This window comes from Dipodomys merriami, unplaced genomic scaffold, assembly GCF_024711535.1.
Source record: "Dipodomys merriami isolate MVZ:Mamm:240054 unplaced genomic scaffold, mDipMer1.0.p SCAF_22, whole genome shotgun sequence".
In the NCBI taxonomy this organism is placed as follows: Eukaryota; Metazoa; Chordata; class Mammalia; order Rodentia; family Heteromyidae; genus Dipodomys; species Dipodomys merriami.
Window position 1 is genome coordinate 7382322 of NW_027203604.1, and position 17678 is coordinate 7399999.

The 17678-nt window shown below is 42.5% G+C and overlaps 1 long non-coding RNA gene across 2 annotated transcripts; it reads left to right on the forward strand.

Annotated features, from left to right (window-relative positions):
• Nucleotides 1-4680: 4680 nt before the first annotated feature.
• LOC138834573 (uncharacterized) lies at nucleotides 4681-17324 on the forward strand. Of its 2 annotated transcripts, XR_011374204.1 has the most exons (5): nucleotides 4681-4816; nucleotides 11568-11667; nucleotides 12603-12680; nucleotides 14238-14297; nucleotides 16464-17324. It is a non-coding gene; the product is annotated as an uncharacterized lncRNA (long non-coding RNA). The 2 variants fall into 2 exon arrangements; XR_011374205.1 differs by lacking the exon at nucleotides 12603-12680.
• Nucleotides 17325-17678: the final 354 nt, after the last annotated feature.

Consider the following 17678-nt stretch of genomic DNA (forward strand, 5'->3'; position numbering starts at 1 on the left):
TTGTTTCATACTATCCCATGAGCCAGCCTAGAACCAAGCGTTTGCTATTTCCCACTCTTTCATTCTTAGTTTTTCCAATATTTCATATTTCCGACAGTCAATGTTGAGCTAACATATCCCACTTCCAACCCACATGTGTTGGTGGCCCCAAAGACCATCTGTTCAGGTTCGATGATTCACTGGAAGGACTAACAATAGTCAGTATAGAATCATACACTATCATAGCTAATATTTATTACTGTGAAAATACAAAACAAAGTTAGCAAAGGGAATAGGCACAGGTCTAGAGGAAACCAGGTGCAAAATTCCAAGAATCCTTTTCCATGTTGGATGGGAAATGAACACATCTGAAGTGTGGTATACCCGGAAAGCTCATTTGCGACTTAGTGCCAATATTTTTACTGTGGTCTGGTCAAGTAGGTACCTTCTGCAGAATGCATGTCCAAATTCCAGACTCCCAGAAGGAAAGCAAGTGTTCAGCATAAACCATTTTGATTGGAGGAACATTTTGGAACCACCACTTCTAGTAAGGAAGGTAAACCCTCTGTAATTTTAATTCCCAGACACTAGGCAAGGGTCAACTTTACAAGAAGGCCTTCTTAAAGAAGGCTCATACTGCAAAGTTAACTCTTTTTCTACAAGACCCCGCAGGTATGTAATTGAGCTGATTCACCCAGGGACCAGACACAGGTATTTTCCAGAACCTTACATGTCCCGGCTTTTAAAAAGCCTAAGGTGATGATTGACTGCATCTGAGATAGCCATATATGTGTCCCTATAAGATTCTACTGATGTCAAATATTGTTTGTTGATTAATAGCCAACAAGGATTTCTAGGTCCTGATTCCCCAAACCTATGAGTGTTACTTCATAGGTTAAAAAGCATCTTATGGATGTGATTAACAACCTTGAAAAGGTGAGACTATTCTGGGTTATCTGTGTGGACCCAAAATATAAGCACCACTGTCCTTGGGAGAGAGATTTGACTCCAGAAGACAAGTAGGAGATATACTGACGAAAGCAAGATACAAAGGGTGATTAGCCAAGGAATAAGGACCGCCCCAGCAACTGGAAAAAAAGGAAGGAAACTGATCCTACTCTGGAGCATTTGCAGGGAACATGGCGTCACAAGCACCTTCAGTTCAGTGTAAGAAAACCTATTTTGGATTTCTGGCTTTCATTACTGTAAGGCAATACATTTGTATTGTTTAAGCCACTAAGCTTGTGACAATTTATTGTAATGGCAGCAGGAAATCAGTAGACTCATTTTACTTCATTACTCGATACACCCTGTCTATTTAATGATACAAGCTTGCTGGACATTACCTACTTACTTTGTTCCTATTTTCATTTTGTCCATCTAAGAAGAGACATAGAATATATAACTCCGCCTTATATCACTCAGTGAGTTTCTCAGTGTCTACTAGCACTCCATAGCAAGCCAATAATGACTGCTTAAATGGAGTATGCCAGGCAAAACTATCCAAAACCTGATAGCGTGTTTCTGCTTAGTGCCAGGCTGCAGACTTCATAAGTTCCAGTCACTGACACATGTAAATCAAAAGGCTTATCAGAACTCACTGCCAAATAAGAGGCCAGTCTGTGTAGCCACTGAAAGTTTCCTTAAGCACACCTCTTTGTTCCTTCCTCTGGACATTCCACCAACAATGCTTTAATTGTGGCCGTGTCCACGCCTTACAATCAAGAGAAGTATTATTTACATAATACATTTTGTTTCCACAACATATTCAGAGGTATCAGTTAAAATTACTTGTAAATTGTTTAACCCATTGTTAATACAGGTAAGTTTCAAGGGCCACAAATTTATGGCTTCATATCAGCTGGGGAAAGAGTTACAAGTTTGGCAGGTCATGGTTGCTTCTGAAGAATCATATAGCTCTTTCCTTTGTCACAGCATCAATTATTTTCTCTGACTGCTGGCTTCAGTGTGACAAATTCACCTTCACATATCCTAGACTATAGCAAGAAATCCTGCATTGTAATAGGGTTGATTGTATCACTTGACGGTGGCAAACATCTGACAATATCACAGTAGAGCCATGGAGACTGAAGCTGTTCATTTGCCAACCACTGGAGGATGAATATTCATATATTCATAACAAAATGAAAATGTTCTATATTAAAGTAATTGTCTCTGATACTTAATAAGCACATCATATGAGCAAGCAGGAAATGATTTCAAGTCTACCTTTGCAAAATTGACTCTGAGTTTTCACACCTTAGCTTGGCCCAAACTCTCACCAGTTGAATTCAGATACTTTTTAGAAAAGCACAGACCATAGATTTGAACACAAGTACTTCAGGGATTACAACAGCTGTCTAGAGACAAAGTTGCTCTCTTCAGTGAGTACAAGGCTGTGCAAAGGAAGCCAACCAAATGTTTGCTGGAGCAGAGAGGACATTTCTTTCCATAAGCAGCAGAGGTCAGCAAAAAGGGGTGAGGAGAAGCCCCCCACCAGTTAAACATGGGTCTGGACTTAATTTCAGATTTCAGTGGCTGAGAATTACCTCAACAAATGAGCTTTCATAGCTAAGATATCATGGAGGTGGTGAGTTCAATTATGCCTCTCTCTAAACCCCCAACAGTTGACAGAGGGTATTATGCTTCATCAGATCCCAGAGAATCATCTCATAGCCTTACTTCATCCCACCCAGTCTCCTAGCAAGTGGGCAATTGTGAGAAAACTTCCTTCCATTGGTCACTTACCAGATCCCCAATGAGACATATAATGTCCCTTCTCCTGGCCCACTGGTTCTGTCTTTCCTTTACATTTTTGTGGGGAAGCAGAACACTGCAAAGGCTCATCTGCTTTAAGTTAACAAGACCATCATTCTAGAAGTCTGTAAGGTGAGGGATTGTGCCTGCTGCTGGCAATTTTCGTAATAGTAAAGGGTCATACTTCTGAGAGCAAACACACTACTGAGACAGAAAAGGCATCTTCAGAACATGATAAGTTATTGCAGTACTCCTACAGGGCCAAAATAGGGTACCACATTTGTCAAGTAGCTTGAAAAAGTTTGTCACTAACCATGGATAGGATGGTTAATTAAGGAAACTACAGTTCCTCTGTTACTCAAAAATGATGCAAATATTGGTTTTGGTGCAATGGCATCATCAACTATGCAGAAATGACTCGATATATGTATGTTCAGAACTTCACTCACCTGCAATTCTTCTTCAGTTCTAGAGGTTTCAGGAAAACCAGTGGAGTTCCATCAAATGCAACTTCAGCCCATTCGGTGTGAATGCAAATAGTTCAAATATTCAACAGTCTTTAGGTCACAGACCATCATTTCAGCAGTCTGAAGCATGAGGGAGTTGTATTTGCTTTTGGTAAGCTTCTCAATGGTACACATATTTCTGAGAGAAAACACACTATGGAGACAGAAAAGATACCTTCAGATCACAGAGAATCATCTCAAGTACCCATTCTTCTTTTCACTTTTTCAAAAGGCCACTTATATATTATACTATATTACAAATCCATTTGTTTATGGTCAGGCTGAGTGGGTGTTATTCTGTCATTTTTCTTGACTTGCAGGCAATATTGAAAGGCCTAAGAGTGACTAGGGGCATGGTTCAAAGTGGCAGAATGCCTACCTTGTTATAAGCATGAAACCCTGAGTTCAAATCCCAGTCCCATAATAGAAGAAAAAAGCAAAAGTTCCAGAGTCTGTAACTCACCAGTCATAACTTTGACTAGTCAGGAGAAAGCAGATTATTCTGTGTAGGATATCAAGACCTATGTTACCAAAGCACCATCAATCACAATGATTAAGTAGGCTTGAACTCACTTTAAATATCCCAATTTGATTTGGGGATTAGCTTTTCCATTCAGCTTCAAGGACCTAAGTATTTACATCAGCCTGAAAAGAAGATAAATTCCAGTGGTCACAGTTTAGCTATCATAGTTGAGATGTTCCTAAATGACCAGCCAATGGTCAGGAAATACTTCAAGAAAAGTCTAGGAGCTGGGTGCTGTGGTTCACACCCATAACCCTAGCTACTCGGGAGGCTAAGAACTGAGGATCTTGATTCAAAGTCAGCCCAGGCAGGAAAGTTCATAAGACTCTTGTCTCCAATTAATTACAGAAAGAAAAAAAAAAAACAGAAGTGAAGCTGTGGCTTAAAGTGGTAGAGCACTAGTCTTGAGCAATAGAACTCAGGGACAGTGTCCAGGCCCTGAATTCAAGCCCCACAATCGACAAAAAGTAAAAATTAAAAAAAAACAAAACCTGTTAATTGAAAAGTTTTTGCACAAGTACTGACATATAAATAGGTTAATTAATTAAATGAGGTCAGCCAGTAGCTCACTCCACCAGACTGATAGACCAATAGGAGGGAGACACACAGGCAGAAAGCACTCCGCTGGCCGCTGCTTTCTGACTGCCGGAAACAGCAGAATCCAGAGTAGAAGTGATGGGAAACTGTCCTGGGGTATTTTCCCGTGCCTCCACCCCATCCATCCTAGCCCAAGAGCCATGTTCTGGGCACACAGGGCAGGCTGGCAGGTTAAGAGGTGAGTGGGCCAGTACTGGACAGAACAACCGCCAGACCACTGTCGTCAGTTACAGAAACGGTCCTCGCATCCAGCAGCCTCCGCTCGTGTGGGGCCCCAAGAGACCCCGAGGGACGATCTCGAGACACTCCCCACCCCAACCCCCCATCCCGGCCTCGGAGGTGAGGTCTGGGTCCTCCCAGGATGGGGACAGGTGTGCCTCGGGTTGTAAGGTGCTCTGCGGAGTCCAGCTTCTGCCTGGAGGTTACCAAGGTCGAGCAGGGCGAGAGCTTAGAGGTGCAGTGAGGGAACCACGGACCCCTTCCCCCCTTCCTCCCTCCCCCCTTCCCCCTCTCCTCTTTCTCCCCTCCCCCCTTCCTCCATTTTGTGCCAGTTCCTGGGGCTTGAACTCAGAGCCTGGGTGCTGTCCCTGAGCTTTTTTCTTAGTGGTGCTGGTGGTCGTGGTGCTTATACTCCAGGGCCTGGGCCCTCCTCTGAGCTCTTTTGCTCAAGGATACCACTCTACCATTTGAGCCACAGCACCACTTCCGGCTTTTTCTGTGATGAATTGAGTCTCACAGACCTTCCTGCCAGGACTGGCTTCCATCAGAGATCCTCAGATCCCAACCTCTCTGAGTAGCTAGGGTTACAGGTGTGACCCACTGCTGCCCGGCTTTGTGTTTTGATTTGTTTGGTTTGGTTTGGTTTTTGGAGGTTTTTTGTTTGCTCTGTTTTTCTTTTACCAGTCCTGGGGCTTGAACTCAGGGCCTGGGCACAGTACCTGAGCTTCTTTTGCTCAAGCATAGGACTCTACCACTTGAGCCACTGTACCATTTCTGGCTTTTTCTGTTTATGTGGTACTGAGGAATTGAGCCCAAGTTTTCATGCATGCTCAGCAAGCACTGTACCACTAAGCCACATTCCCAGCCCTTTTCTTTCTTTCTTTCTTTCTTTCTTTCTTTCTTTCTTTCTTTCTTTCTTTCTTTCTTTCTTTCTTTCTTTCTTTCTTTCCTTCTTTCTTTCTTTCTTTCTTTCTTTCTCTTTCTTTCTTTCTTTCTTTCTTTCTTTCTTTCTTTCTTTCTTTCTTTCTTTCTTTCTTTCTTTCTTTCTTTCTTTCTTTCTAAATGGGAGCACTTTCAAAGCTGTAAAACCCTGTATGAAACAGATGTTATATTTTAATTGTTTCACAGGCTTGGCTACGAAACTAGGCCAATTAGGAAATTGCCTAAATTATGACCCAGATGACTCTATTAGGTCTCTGAAGTAAAATTACCTTTAAATGTGAATTATAATTAAAATTAACTATTTTTGCCAGATGGAGTAATTCATCTAGTTCTGATAATGAAGCACAGTTGCAGATTAGCTGTGGTCTTTTCAAAGTCAATTATGTAGATGAATTACCTTTGAAATCACTTCAGAGACTGCTTATAAAAATGAGTTTTCAATTGCTCATATAGTAAAATAGCAAATTATACACTCAAATTTTAATATTTTGAAGTCTATTGGACTCTGGAAAATATAGGCAAGGAATGACAGTAATAATCATTGATGTTTAAAAATTTATTGTTATTACAGAGGTGATACACAGAGGGGTTACATTTACATGAGTCAAGTAATAAGTACATTTTCTCTCATACAGTGTCCTCTGTTTCCTCGTTCTCTCCCATTCCCTCCTTCCTATCTCCTTCCAAAAGTTGTATAGTTCTCAGCGGCTGGGAAGGTGGCTCAGTGGTAGAGCACTTGCCTTGCATGCATGAGGGCCTGGGTTCGATTCCTCAGCACCACATAAGCAAAAAAGAAAAATGCTACAAGTGGCGCTGTGGCTCAAGTGGTAGGAGCGCTAGCTTTGAGCTGAAGAGCTGAGGGACAGTGCCCAGGCCCAGAGTTCAAGCCCCACAACCGGACCAAAAAAAAAAAGTTGTATAGTTCTCATAATCATTGATTTTCTTTCTTTTTTTTTTTTTGTCAGTCACAGGGCCTGAACTCTGGGCCTGGGTGCTGTCCCTCAGCTCTTCAGCTCAAGGCTAGCACTCTATCACTTGAGCCTCAGCCCTACTTCCAGCTTTTTCTGCTTATGTGGTATTGAGGAATCGAACCCAGGGCTTCATGCATGCAAGGCAAGCACTCTACCACTGAGCCACCTTCCCAGCCCCACTGATTTTCTTTTTAAAGCAACTTTTATTCTGGTCGTGGTGGTGAATGTAACTCCAACACTTGGGAGGCTAACATAGGAGGATCTAGAAATTGAGGTTGACCTAGACTACCTAAAGTAAATTTAAATAATTACCCGTTAAAGTCTTAAAAAATAAAAATATTAGCCAGGCGCCAGTGGCTCACACCTGTACTCCTAGCTACTCAGGAGGCTGAGATTTGAGGATCATGGTTCAAAGCCAGGCCTGGCAGGAAAGTCCATGAGACTCTTATCTCCAATAAACCAACAGAGAACCAGAAGTGGCACTGTGGCTCAAGTGGTAGAGCGCTAACCTTGAGCTAAGAGCTGAGGGACAGCATCCAGGCCCAGAGTTCAGGCTCCACGACCGGACCCCCCCAAAAAAAGTAACCCCATTGTAGCTGGGCGCCGGTGGCTCATGCCTGTAATCCTAGCTACTCAGGAGGCTGAGATATGAGGATCGAGGTTCAAAGCCAGCCAGGGCAAGAAAGTCTGTGAAACTCTTATCTCCAATAAACCACCAGAAAATGGGAAGTGGATCTGTAGCTCAAGTAGTACAGCACTAGCCTTGAGCTGAAGAGCTGAGGGACAGCGCTCAGGCCCAGAGTTCAAGCACCACGACCAACAACAACAACAAAAAGTAACCCCACTGTATATTACCTATAAAACAACAACAAAGTAAATTTAAACAAATAATTACCTGGTAAACTCTATGAGTTTATTAAAATATTCTCTTGAACATTCTTATTTTGGCAATGGCATGTTTGAGGATTTATTGATATTCTTTTTTCTTTTCTTTTTTTTTTGTCAGTCATGGGGCTTGAACTCTGGGCCTGGGTGCTGCCCCTCAGTTCTTCAGCTCAAAGCTAGTACTCGGCCACTTGAGCCTGGTAGTTAATTGTAGATAAGAGTCTCATGGACTTTCCTGGCCGGGCTGGCTTTGAATCATGATCCTCATATCTCACCTTGAGTAGTTAGAATTACAGGTATGAACCACCGGCACATAGCTTGTTGATATTTTTATGTTAAGAAATTATAGAAGAATAAAAACTTTTGTGCATTAAAAAAAAAGATAGTTTGCTGGGCGCCAGTGGCTCATGCCTGTAATCCTAGCTACTCAGGAGGCTGAGATCTGAGGATCACGGTTCAAAGCCAGCATAGGCAGGAAAGTCCGTGAAACTGTTATCTCTAATAAACGCACCAGAAAACCGGAACTGGCTCAAGTGGTAGAGCACTAGCCTTGAGCTGAAGAGCTGAGGGACAGTGCTCAGGCCCAGAGTTCAAGCCTCACCACCAACCAAAAAAAAAGAAAAAAAAAAGATGTCTTTAGTTTTCTATTTCCTGCATTTCCTTAAGGAGTTGTAAGAGTCATACTGAGAGGTGCTGTTGGCTCATGCCTGTAAACCTAGCAACTCAGGTGGCTGAGATCTAAAGATTGTAGTTTTGAAGCTGGCCTGGGCAGGAAAGTCCAAGAGACCCTTATCTCCACTTAATCTTCAAAAATCTGGAGCGCAGTGGCTCACGCCTGTAAACCTAGCTACTGAGGAGGCTGAGATCTGAGGATCCCAGTTCAAAGCCAGTCCGGGCAAGAAAGTCCGTGAGACTTATCTCCAATAAACCACCAGAAAACCAGAAGTGGCACTGTAGCTCAAATAGAGTGTTAGCCTTGAGCTGAAGAGCTACAGCACCCAGGCCCAGAGTTCAAGCCCCATGACTGACAAAAAAAAAAAAAAAATCTGGAAGTGGGGCTGGTAATGTGGCTTAGTGGTAGAGTGCTTGCCTAGCATGCATGAAGCCCTGGGTTTGATTCCTCAGCACCACATACACAGAAAAAGGCAGAAGTGGCATTGTGGTTCAAGTGGTAGAGTGCTACCTTTGAGCAAAAGGATCTCAGGGACAGTGCCCAGGCCCTGAGTTCAAGCCCCAGGACTGGCAAAAAACTGGTGGTGTGGCTGAGGTGGTAGAACCCCAGCCCTGGGTGGGGGGAGGGGAGAAGAACATATGCCTCAATACTGGCATGTGCACACACACACACACACACACACACACACACACACACACACACACACACACACACAGAGTCATATTCAGCCATGTGCTAGAGGCTCATGCCCATAATCCTAGCTACTAAGGAGGCTAATGTCCTAGAATCAAGGTTCAAAGCCAGTCCCAGCTAAATAGTCTGTGAAACTCTATCATTAACCAGCAAAAAGTGAGACAAAGTGTGGTTCAAGTGGTAGAGCACCATTCATGAGCAAAAAAGCCAAATAAGTGCTTGGGACCTTGAGTTCAAGCCCTGGTACTAAGACAAGAAAAGAAAAGAAAAAAAAAAAGGAAAAACAGTCATATTGAATTACAGTATGCTATGACCACAAACTGCTTTGGCTGAACTTGGGATGATGAATGCTAAGCCCAGATCATAGAATAGGACTATGTTTCTGGTGAGTGTTCATTAAATGAGTACTGTCTTCTGTCTTCTCAGCATGTGAACACCTGGGTGAATTTTACATAAGAGTGCTAAATCCTGACATTCTGAATTCAGCTAATGTATTTTTTTTTTGCGGGGGGGGGGGGGGGGGGCGGGGACGGGCGGGGAGGGGAGGGCTGGGTAGTGGGGCTTGAATTCTGGGCCTGGGCGCTGTCCTTAAGCTCTTCAGCTCAAGGCAAGCACTCCACCACTTGAGCCACAGCGCCACTTCCAGTTTTCTAGTGGGGAAGAGGAGTAGTTGTGGAGGTGGGAGGTAAGGGAGGGTAAGGGAAAAACAAAGGAGGCGGTAACAATGCTTGATAGGAAATGTACTCATTACCTTGCTCATGTAACTGTAACCCTTCTGTATAGTATTTTTATAATAAAAAATGTATTAAAAAAAAAAAAAGAACAAGAGAGTTTCATGGACTTTCCTGCCTGGGCTGGCTTTGAATCACGATCCTCAGATCTCAGCCTCCTGAGTAGCTAGGATTACAGGTGCCCAGCAGCGAGCAGATGTATTTTAATCTCCCCTGAAATGACTCTGTGTATTCTCTTTTGCTTTTTTTTTTGGAGGCAGCCTTTTGCTTTTTTTTTTTTTGAAGGCAGCCTATTGTGTTTCTGAACATGCAGCACATTATTTTTTGTGGTTTCATAATGAATGTTGAGTGAATATTACCCTTATGAGTCACATGGATGTGGGCTGACTCATTGTTTATGAGACTGTGTGCTTCCTATTTGATTGACAGCTAAAAAACTCCAGCAAACAAGCCCATAATGTGAAGCATCTGTTTCTTCCCTTATATTTTTTGTTTATTTTTTGTTATAAAAGTGATATACAGAGGAGTTACAGTTACATAAGGCAGGTAATGAATATATTTCATTTTGGACAATGTTCACCCCTATTCCCAGTGTTTCCCTCAGCCCCACCCACAAGTTGTATAGTTCATTTTCAACATAGTGTCTAGAAAGTACCACTGTTGCATTTTTTTCACCTTTTGTCCCTCCATTTCTGTGCCCACTCCCATGTTTTATGGTTTTAAATCTCCTCATAGCTTCCCATCAGGATCAAAAGTACACTAGGTTTTTTGTCCCTCCCTGCTTTTAATAGAGATGTTGGGGTGAGTAAGGAATTAAGACTTTGAGAAAATCTGCTTTTGAAGGGAAGAGAATTTCCTCATAACTCCAGTATTATATATACAATTGTATTAAAGAACAAGTGAATAAATTTCTAAATGCCTAGGCCTGGCATGGTAGATCATGCCTGTGATACCATCACTTTGAAGGCATTAGTTTTCCTGCTATATAGTATGGGCCCATACTGTGTTTTTGTCACCAAAACAAGAACAAATTTAACACCTTCAGGAAGAAATGTTAGCTTTTTGGTGTGTTTTTGTGTGTGTGTGTGTGTGTGTGTGTGTGTGTGTGTTTTGACAGTCCTGCAGCTTGATCTTAGGGCTTGGGCACTGTCTCTGAGCTTCTTTTGCTCAAGGCTGGTACTCTACCACTTGAACCACAGTACAACTTCTGGCTTTTCTGTTTATATGGTACTGAGGAATCAAACCCAGGACTTCATGCATACTAGGCAAGCACACTACCACTAAGCCACAGCCAGCAATGTTAGTTTTTATTCCTCTTTCTTTTGTTGTTGTTTTATAATGATACCAGAACTTGAACTCAGTACCTGGGTGATGTTCCTGAGCTTTTTTTGCTCAAGCTAGCCCAATACCACCTGAGCCACAACTCCACTTTTGGCTTTTTGGCTGTTAACTGGAGATAAGGGTCTTACATATTTTCCTGCCTCTACTGGCAACAAACCTCGGTCCTTGGATCTCAGCCTCCTGCATAGGTAGGATTACAGCCATGAGCCACTGACTCTTGGTGTTTCCCTTTCTGTTTATCTTCTAGAAAGTTAGAATCTGTTGACACTCTTTTTTTTTTTGGTCGGTCGTGGGGCTTGAACTCTGGGCCTGGGCGCTGTCCCTCAGCTCTTCAGCTTAAGGTGAGCGCTCTACCACTTGAGCCACAGTACCACTTTCAGTTTTCTGGTGGTTTATTGGAGATAGGAGTCTCACAGTCTCTCCTGCCTGGGCTGGCTTTGAACGGCGATCCTCAGATCTTAGCCTCCTGAGTAGCTAGGATTACAGGCGTGAGCCACCAGCACCCGGCTTGTTGACACACTTTAATTGTCTTATTTCTGCTTGTGAAGAGACTTCTTCAGGTCTCATTAGCTCTTAAACTCTTGAGAATGGTCCATTGAGTTTAATGCTACAACAATTTCATTGTGATTGTGCCAAAAGAGTTTAAATACCTCACTGAACAAATTGTGTGACTTTTAGTTCTGAAATATTTTTGTTGCTTCCTAAATATACCCCAAAAGCCTCATTATTTTTAATTGTATTTTTTTCTAGGATGGTTTTCAGTGATCATACTTCATGTAAGTTGCTTTGGTCGTTGCTGGAAGTTCCCTGTACTTTTGGATTCTCAAGAGGCTGATATCTGAAAATGGAGGTTTGAAAACACCATAGACAGATAAATCTGTTTTTGTATTTTTTGTTTTTGTCGGTTGTGGGGCTTGAACTCTGGGCGCTGTCCCTGTGCTCTTCAGCTCAAGGCGAGGTTTGTTTTTTGTTTGTTTGTTTGTTTTTGTCAGAAGACAGATAAATCTAAGAGACTCCTATCTCCAATCAACCAGCAAAAAAAAAAAAAAAAAAGCAAAAGTGGAGGAGTGACTCCAGTGATGGAGCTCCAACCTTGTGCAAAAAGCCAAGCAAGAGCAAGAGGCCTTGAGTTCAAGCCCCAGTAACAGCACGTGCACACATACATGTACACACATACATACATATACCACACAATTTCAGCATATGAATTGGGAGCAACAAACTGTTGTTACTTTGTGTTAGTTAATGCTGCATAAGAAAGCACAATAGACTTAGTGACTTATTTATTTATTTATTTATTTATTTATTTATTTATTTATTTATTTATTGCTAGACCTGGGGCATGAACTCTGGGCCTGGGCACTGTCCCAGAGCTTGTTTTGCTCAAAAGCTACCATTCTACCACTCGAGCCATAGTGCCACTTCTGGCTTTTTCGGTTTATGGGGTACTGAGGAATTGAACCTAGGGCTTTATGCATGCTAGGCAAGCATGCTACCATTAAGCTACATTCCCAGTCCCACTGGGTGACCTATAAACAACAGAAATTTATTTATTTTCTGGCTGAAGGTTCAAGGTCAGGATACTAGCATAAGCAGTTCCAGTAAGAGCACGCCTTCAGGTTGCTAGTTGCTAACTTCTTTTCTTCTCTGAGACTAGTACTCAAACTCAGTACTGACACTTTTGTTCATTGACTAGTGCTCTATCAGCCATCCCTTTGCTGACTTTTTGTTGAGTCCCCATGGAGCGGGAGAGTTAATTAGGTGTCTTGTCTCTTTCTGGTACAGGGTCTCACTATGTAGCAAAAGCTGGCCTCAAACTTTAATCTTCCTCCCTCTGCTCCTGAATACTGAGATTATATTCAGGTACCACTATATCTGGTTTCCTGCCATTTCTAACTGATAATTTGTGTGTGTGTGTGTGTGTGTGTGTGTGTGTGTGTGTGTGTGTGTGTGTGTGTGTGTGTGTGTGTACTGGTCCTGAGGCTTGAACTCAGGGCCTATGCAATATCACTGAGCTTTGTTGCTCAAAGCTAGCACTCTACCACTTGAATCACAGCTCTACTTCCAGCTTTTTGTGGGTAATTGGAGATGAGAGTCTCAAGGATTTTACTGTCCTAGCTGACTTCAAGCCAAGATCCTACAATCTCACCTCCTGAGTAGCTAGGAATACAGGTATGAGCCACTGGTGCCGGCTCAAACTCTGTGTGTGTGTGTGTGTGTGTGTGTGTGTGTGTGTGCGCGCGCGTGCGCGTACACATGTGTGTGTTTTGGGGCTTGGGCTACTGGCACCTTCAAGAAATGTTTATATGAGGGCTGAGTAGGTGGCTCAGTAGTAGAGTGCTTGCCTTGCATGCATGAGGGTTCGATTCCTCAGCACCACATAAGCAAAAAGGAAAAAAAAAAGCCGGAAGTGGAGCTGTGGCTCAAGTGGTAGAGCGCTAGCCTTGAGCTGAAGAGCTGAGGGACAGCGCCCAGGCCCAGAGTTCAGGCCCCACAACCCGACCCAAAATAAAAGAAAAAAAAAGAAAAAGAAAAAGAAAAAGAAATGTTTATATGAGAGTGCTTTGGGTTTTAAATTTAAGCATGTGAGAAAAAGCAATCTTTTCTATCAAACCAAAGTGTCTCCATCTTGTAACCAGTAACCATTTTGTAGTGATATTTTCTAGTGTTGATATTTCCTGGAATTATTTGATTCTGAACTTCAGATTTTTTTTTTGTTTTTTGTTTTTTTTTTGATCGTGGGGCTTGAACTCTGGGCTGGGACGCTGTCCCTGCGCTCTTCAGCTCAAGGTGAGCACTCTACTGCTTGAGCCCCAGCGCCACTTCCAGTTTTCTAGTGGTTTATTGGAGATAAGAGTCTCACGGACTTTCCTGCCCTGGCTGGCTTTGAACCAAGATCCTCAGATCTCAGCCTCCTGAGTAGCTAGGATTACAGACGTGAGCCACCAGCGCCCGGCTTGAACTTCAGATTTTAACTATCAGCTCTGTTCTTTGTAACTAGCTAGCCATGTCAAGTGTATGAGTCCTTAACAATAGGGTTAAAGAATAGACTCCCCCCCCTCCCAGGAAATTTTCCTGACAGAATGCTTTCTAACTTCCTTGTGTCACTCCATCACCCTGGTAACCAATTATAAACAGAATGCAAGCCTGACTCCTTAACAAGAAGGAGGGATAGCACCACTCCTTCAGCTGAAATAAAAACCCCAGCAAGCCTACTGCCCCATTCAGTGTGCCAGCCTACTCTGGGGAGAGTGTCCAAAAGTAAATTGCCATGATGAGATCTCTAGGCCGGGCACCAGTGACTCACGCCTATAATACTAGCTACTCAGGAGGCTGAGAGTTGAGGATCACTGTTGGAAGCCAGCCCAAGCAGGAAGTAAGACTCCTTTTTTGTTGTTGTTCTTTTCTTTTTTGGTACAGGATGTTGTACTCACTTTCTTGGCAAGCACTTTTCCACTGAGCTATATCCATGCCCAGGAGGTAAGATTCTAATCTCCAATTAACTACAGAAAAAGCCAGAAGTGGAATTGTGGCTCAAATGGTAGTGCACAAGCTTTGAGCAAAAAGGAGCTCAGGGACAGTGCCCAAACCCAGAGTTTCAGCCTCAGGACTGCCAAAAAAAATTAAAAAATAAAAAATAATAATAACCTCATTTATCTCTTTTTTCAGCGCTCTACCACTTGAGCCACAGCGCCACTTCCGGCATTTTTTTCTTTTTTTTTTTTTTTTGCTTATGTGGTGCTGAGGAATTGAACCCAGGGCCTCAGGCATGCAAGGCAAGCACTTTACCACTGAGCCACCTTCCCAGACCTCATTTATCTCTTGTGTGCTTATTTTTTTTTTTTTTACTCTAACGGGTTGTGTCTTTCCAGCAAGCATAATTTAATAATAATGTCTATAAGAATTCTTTTATTATCCGGCACCGGTGGCTCATGCCTGTAATCCTAGCTACTCAGGAGGCTGAGATCTGAGGATCATGGTTCAAAGCCAACCCAGCCTGGAAAGTCCATGAGATTCTTACCTCCAATTAACTACCAGAAAACCAGAAATAGCGCTGTGGCTCAAGTGGTAGAACACTAACCTTGAGCTGGAGCTGATGGACAGCATCCAGGCCCAGGGTTCAAGCCCCACAACCAACAAAAAATAAAAAAAAATCTTTTATTGTCTCTTTTGTACAGTGGTAAATTCTTTTGTTATATATTTTGCTCTATGGTAAAGAGATTATAATAGAGAAGACAAAATGCTTTCTAAGTGAATCAACTGGAAAGAGTGATGGGCATTCAGCCTTTTGCCATCATTATCACTCTGTTTAGTCTCCATACCTATCCACCTACTTTTCATGCCTTCCAGGTACCTTCTTAGTATAAAGCAGCTTCACTGTCATTCAACTTTCCTAAAGCCAGTGAGACAAAACACCCTATATCACAGAAGTTGCAGAGAGCAGGTCATTGTTTACAATGAGAAGTAATGAAGCCTGAGAATCATTGTAGGCTGGTCCACAAGTTTCAAGAAATCTATCACCTAGAGCTGGTGGCTTCTTGACTGTGTATATTCCATTTGCACTATATTTGAGAAAGAAAGCAACCACCTTAGGTTATATAACTCAAAGGCCACAAGACTTTCTGGGCTAAGGTGTTGAAGTACATCCTGTTTCTAGGAGAGAGAGGAACACATATCATGTTATGACAACCAATTCCTCCTCTAACTTGGTGTTGAATCTATAAGTTATTCTTTTGATTCAGGTTGCTTTTTGATAATGCTGAGGATTAAACTCAGGATTTTGTGCTAAGCATATGTCCCCAGCCTCTACGATTATTTATTTATTGTTTTGCCAGTCCAGGGGCTTGAACTGAGGGCATGGGCACTGTCCCTGAGCTGCCTTTGTTAAAGGCTAGCATTCTACCACTTGAGCCACAGAGCCACTTTCAGCTTTATCTGTTTAAGTGGCACTGAGGAATTGAACCGAGAGCTTCATGCATGCTAGGCAAACACTCTATACCACTGAACCACATTCCCAGCCCCAGGTATTCTTTTGTTGTTGTTTTATGTGGGTACCGAGACTTGAACTCAGGGTTTCACATTCTCACTTGACCTTTTTTTTTTTTTTTTTTTAAATCAAGGCTGGCTGCTTGAGTCACACTTCCTCTTCTAGCAGTTTGCTGGAGATAAGAGTCTCATAAAATTCTTTTACTCAGGGCTGGGAAGGTGGCTCAGTGATAGAGTGCTTGCCTTGCATACATAAGGCCCTGGGTTCGGTTCCTCAGCACCACATAAGCAAAAAAGAAAAAACCCTGAAGTGGCGCTGTGGCTCAAGTGGTAGAGTACTAGCCTTGAGCTGAAGAGCTGAGGGACAGCACCAGGCCCAGAGTTCAGGCCCCATGACCGGACCCCCCCCAAAAAAATAAGAAGAAAATAAAGTTCTCTGTCTTTAAAAAAAAAAAAAAAAGTTCTTTTACTCCAACTGGCTTTTTTTTTTTTTTTTGAATCCACAATCCTCCAATCTCAGCCTCCTGAGGAGTTAGGATTATAGGCATGAGCCACTAACATCTAGAAGCTGCTCTTTTTGTTAATCATTGTGGCTAAGGATTATTATTTCAAGATATTGAATCTTCATCATTTTCACCTTTAACATTTCTTCTTGAACAGAGTGTGGTGGCCCAGAAGTCTATAACCTCAGCACTTGAGAGGCTTGGCAGAAGGATTATATATTCCCAGGCAAGACCCTATTTCAAAATTCAAACATCCACATGAAACTTTCCTTTTGGCTCCATCTCTGAATATACCCATAGCTTTCTGTGGTCTACATGTTTCCATCACAGTGCACTGCCAGCCTCACAGAAGATCTGGATTGAAGGGGCAATGTGATGTCTCCCTCAGTCTGCTGTAGCCTCTGTGAACTCAAAAGGTCTCCAATGTGCTCTGGTGTTCTGGTGTGGACCCCTAACAAGGGCACTGTAATGTACACCTGCAGGTGTGAGCCTTCAGATGGACTTACTTAGAGGGAACCTGAGCTGGAAGTTTTGGGGAATATTGGGATAGGGCCCAGTGGGCAGAAAAATGAGAAAATTAGTACAGGTGCAACCAGGACTGGGGTGGAACCTGAGTCAGGCATTCCCAACTGGCCTCAGCACTTTAATTGTAGCTCTTCCAGGTGTCAAATTTAAGTCTTTTGTGCTGCCAGAGGCAGGTGCCCAAAGCTTTCAGCGAAGGTAAACCAGTTTGCTTAACTGCCTGAAATAAATGAAGAGTCTAATGACTATGTTTCTTATTTGAAGTTAGAATACAGTTGGAACTCATGTGAAAGCTCCATTTCAATGCTATAAAAGTCTAATTTCAGCATATTCCAAAGTTCTGTGATCTCTGGTCCCAGATGTTTTCCTTGTTTTGAAGAACACAATATTCATGGTAGGAGGGGAAAAAAATGTTCACTTCACACAGAGAGCTTTTGAATTTGCCCTGCATGAGCACACAATGAAGTAAAAGATGAATACATCAGACGAGATAATGAGTGAGTGATAATATAATAAAAGTCATGAATAATAAGCATAATTGTGACTCAGTTGCCTATAATTCTGTCTTAATGATTCAACTTCTATTCTACCTCAAATTTTTCTTTATTTTATTAATTAAAAAATGATCAGTGCTTTCTCCCTGGAAGGCTTACTTCACATCACTTCCTGGACACTCATTGTTTGATTTTCTTCTACTTCTCTGAGGCTCCTTCTCTGTCTTTTTTTCTTGATCTGTTCTCTTCTCCCAGCATTTTTCCCCCCCAATGTAGAGTCTTACTATGTAGCCCAGGCTGTCCTGAAATTTGCATTCCTTTTGCCTCAGTCTCAAGTTCTGCAATTACAGGTATGC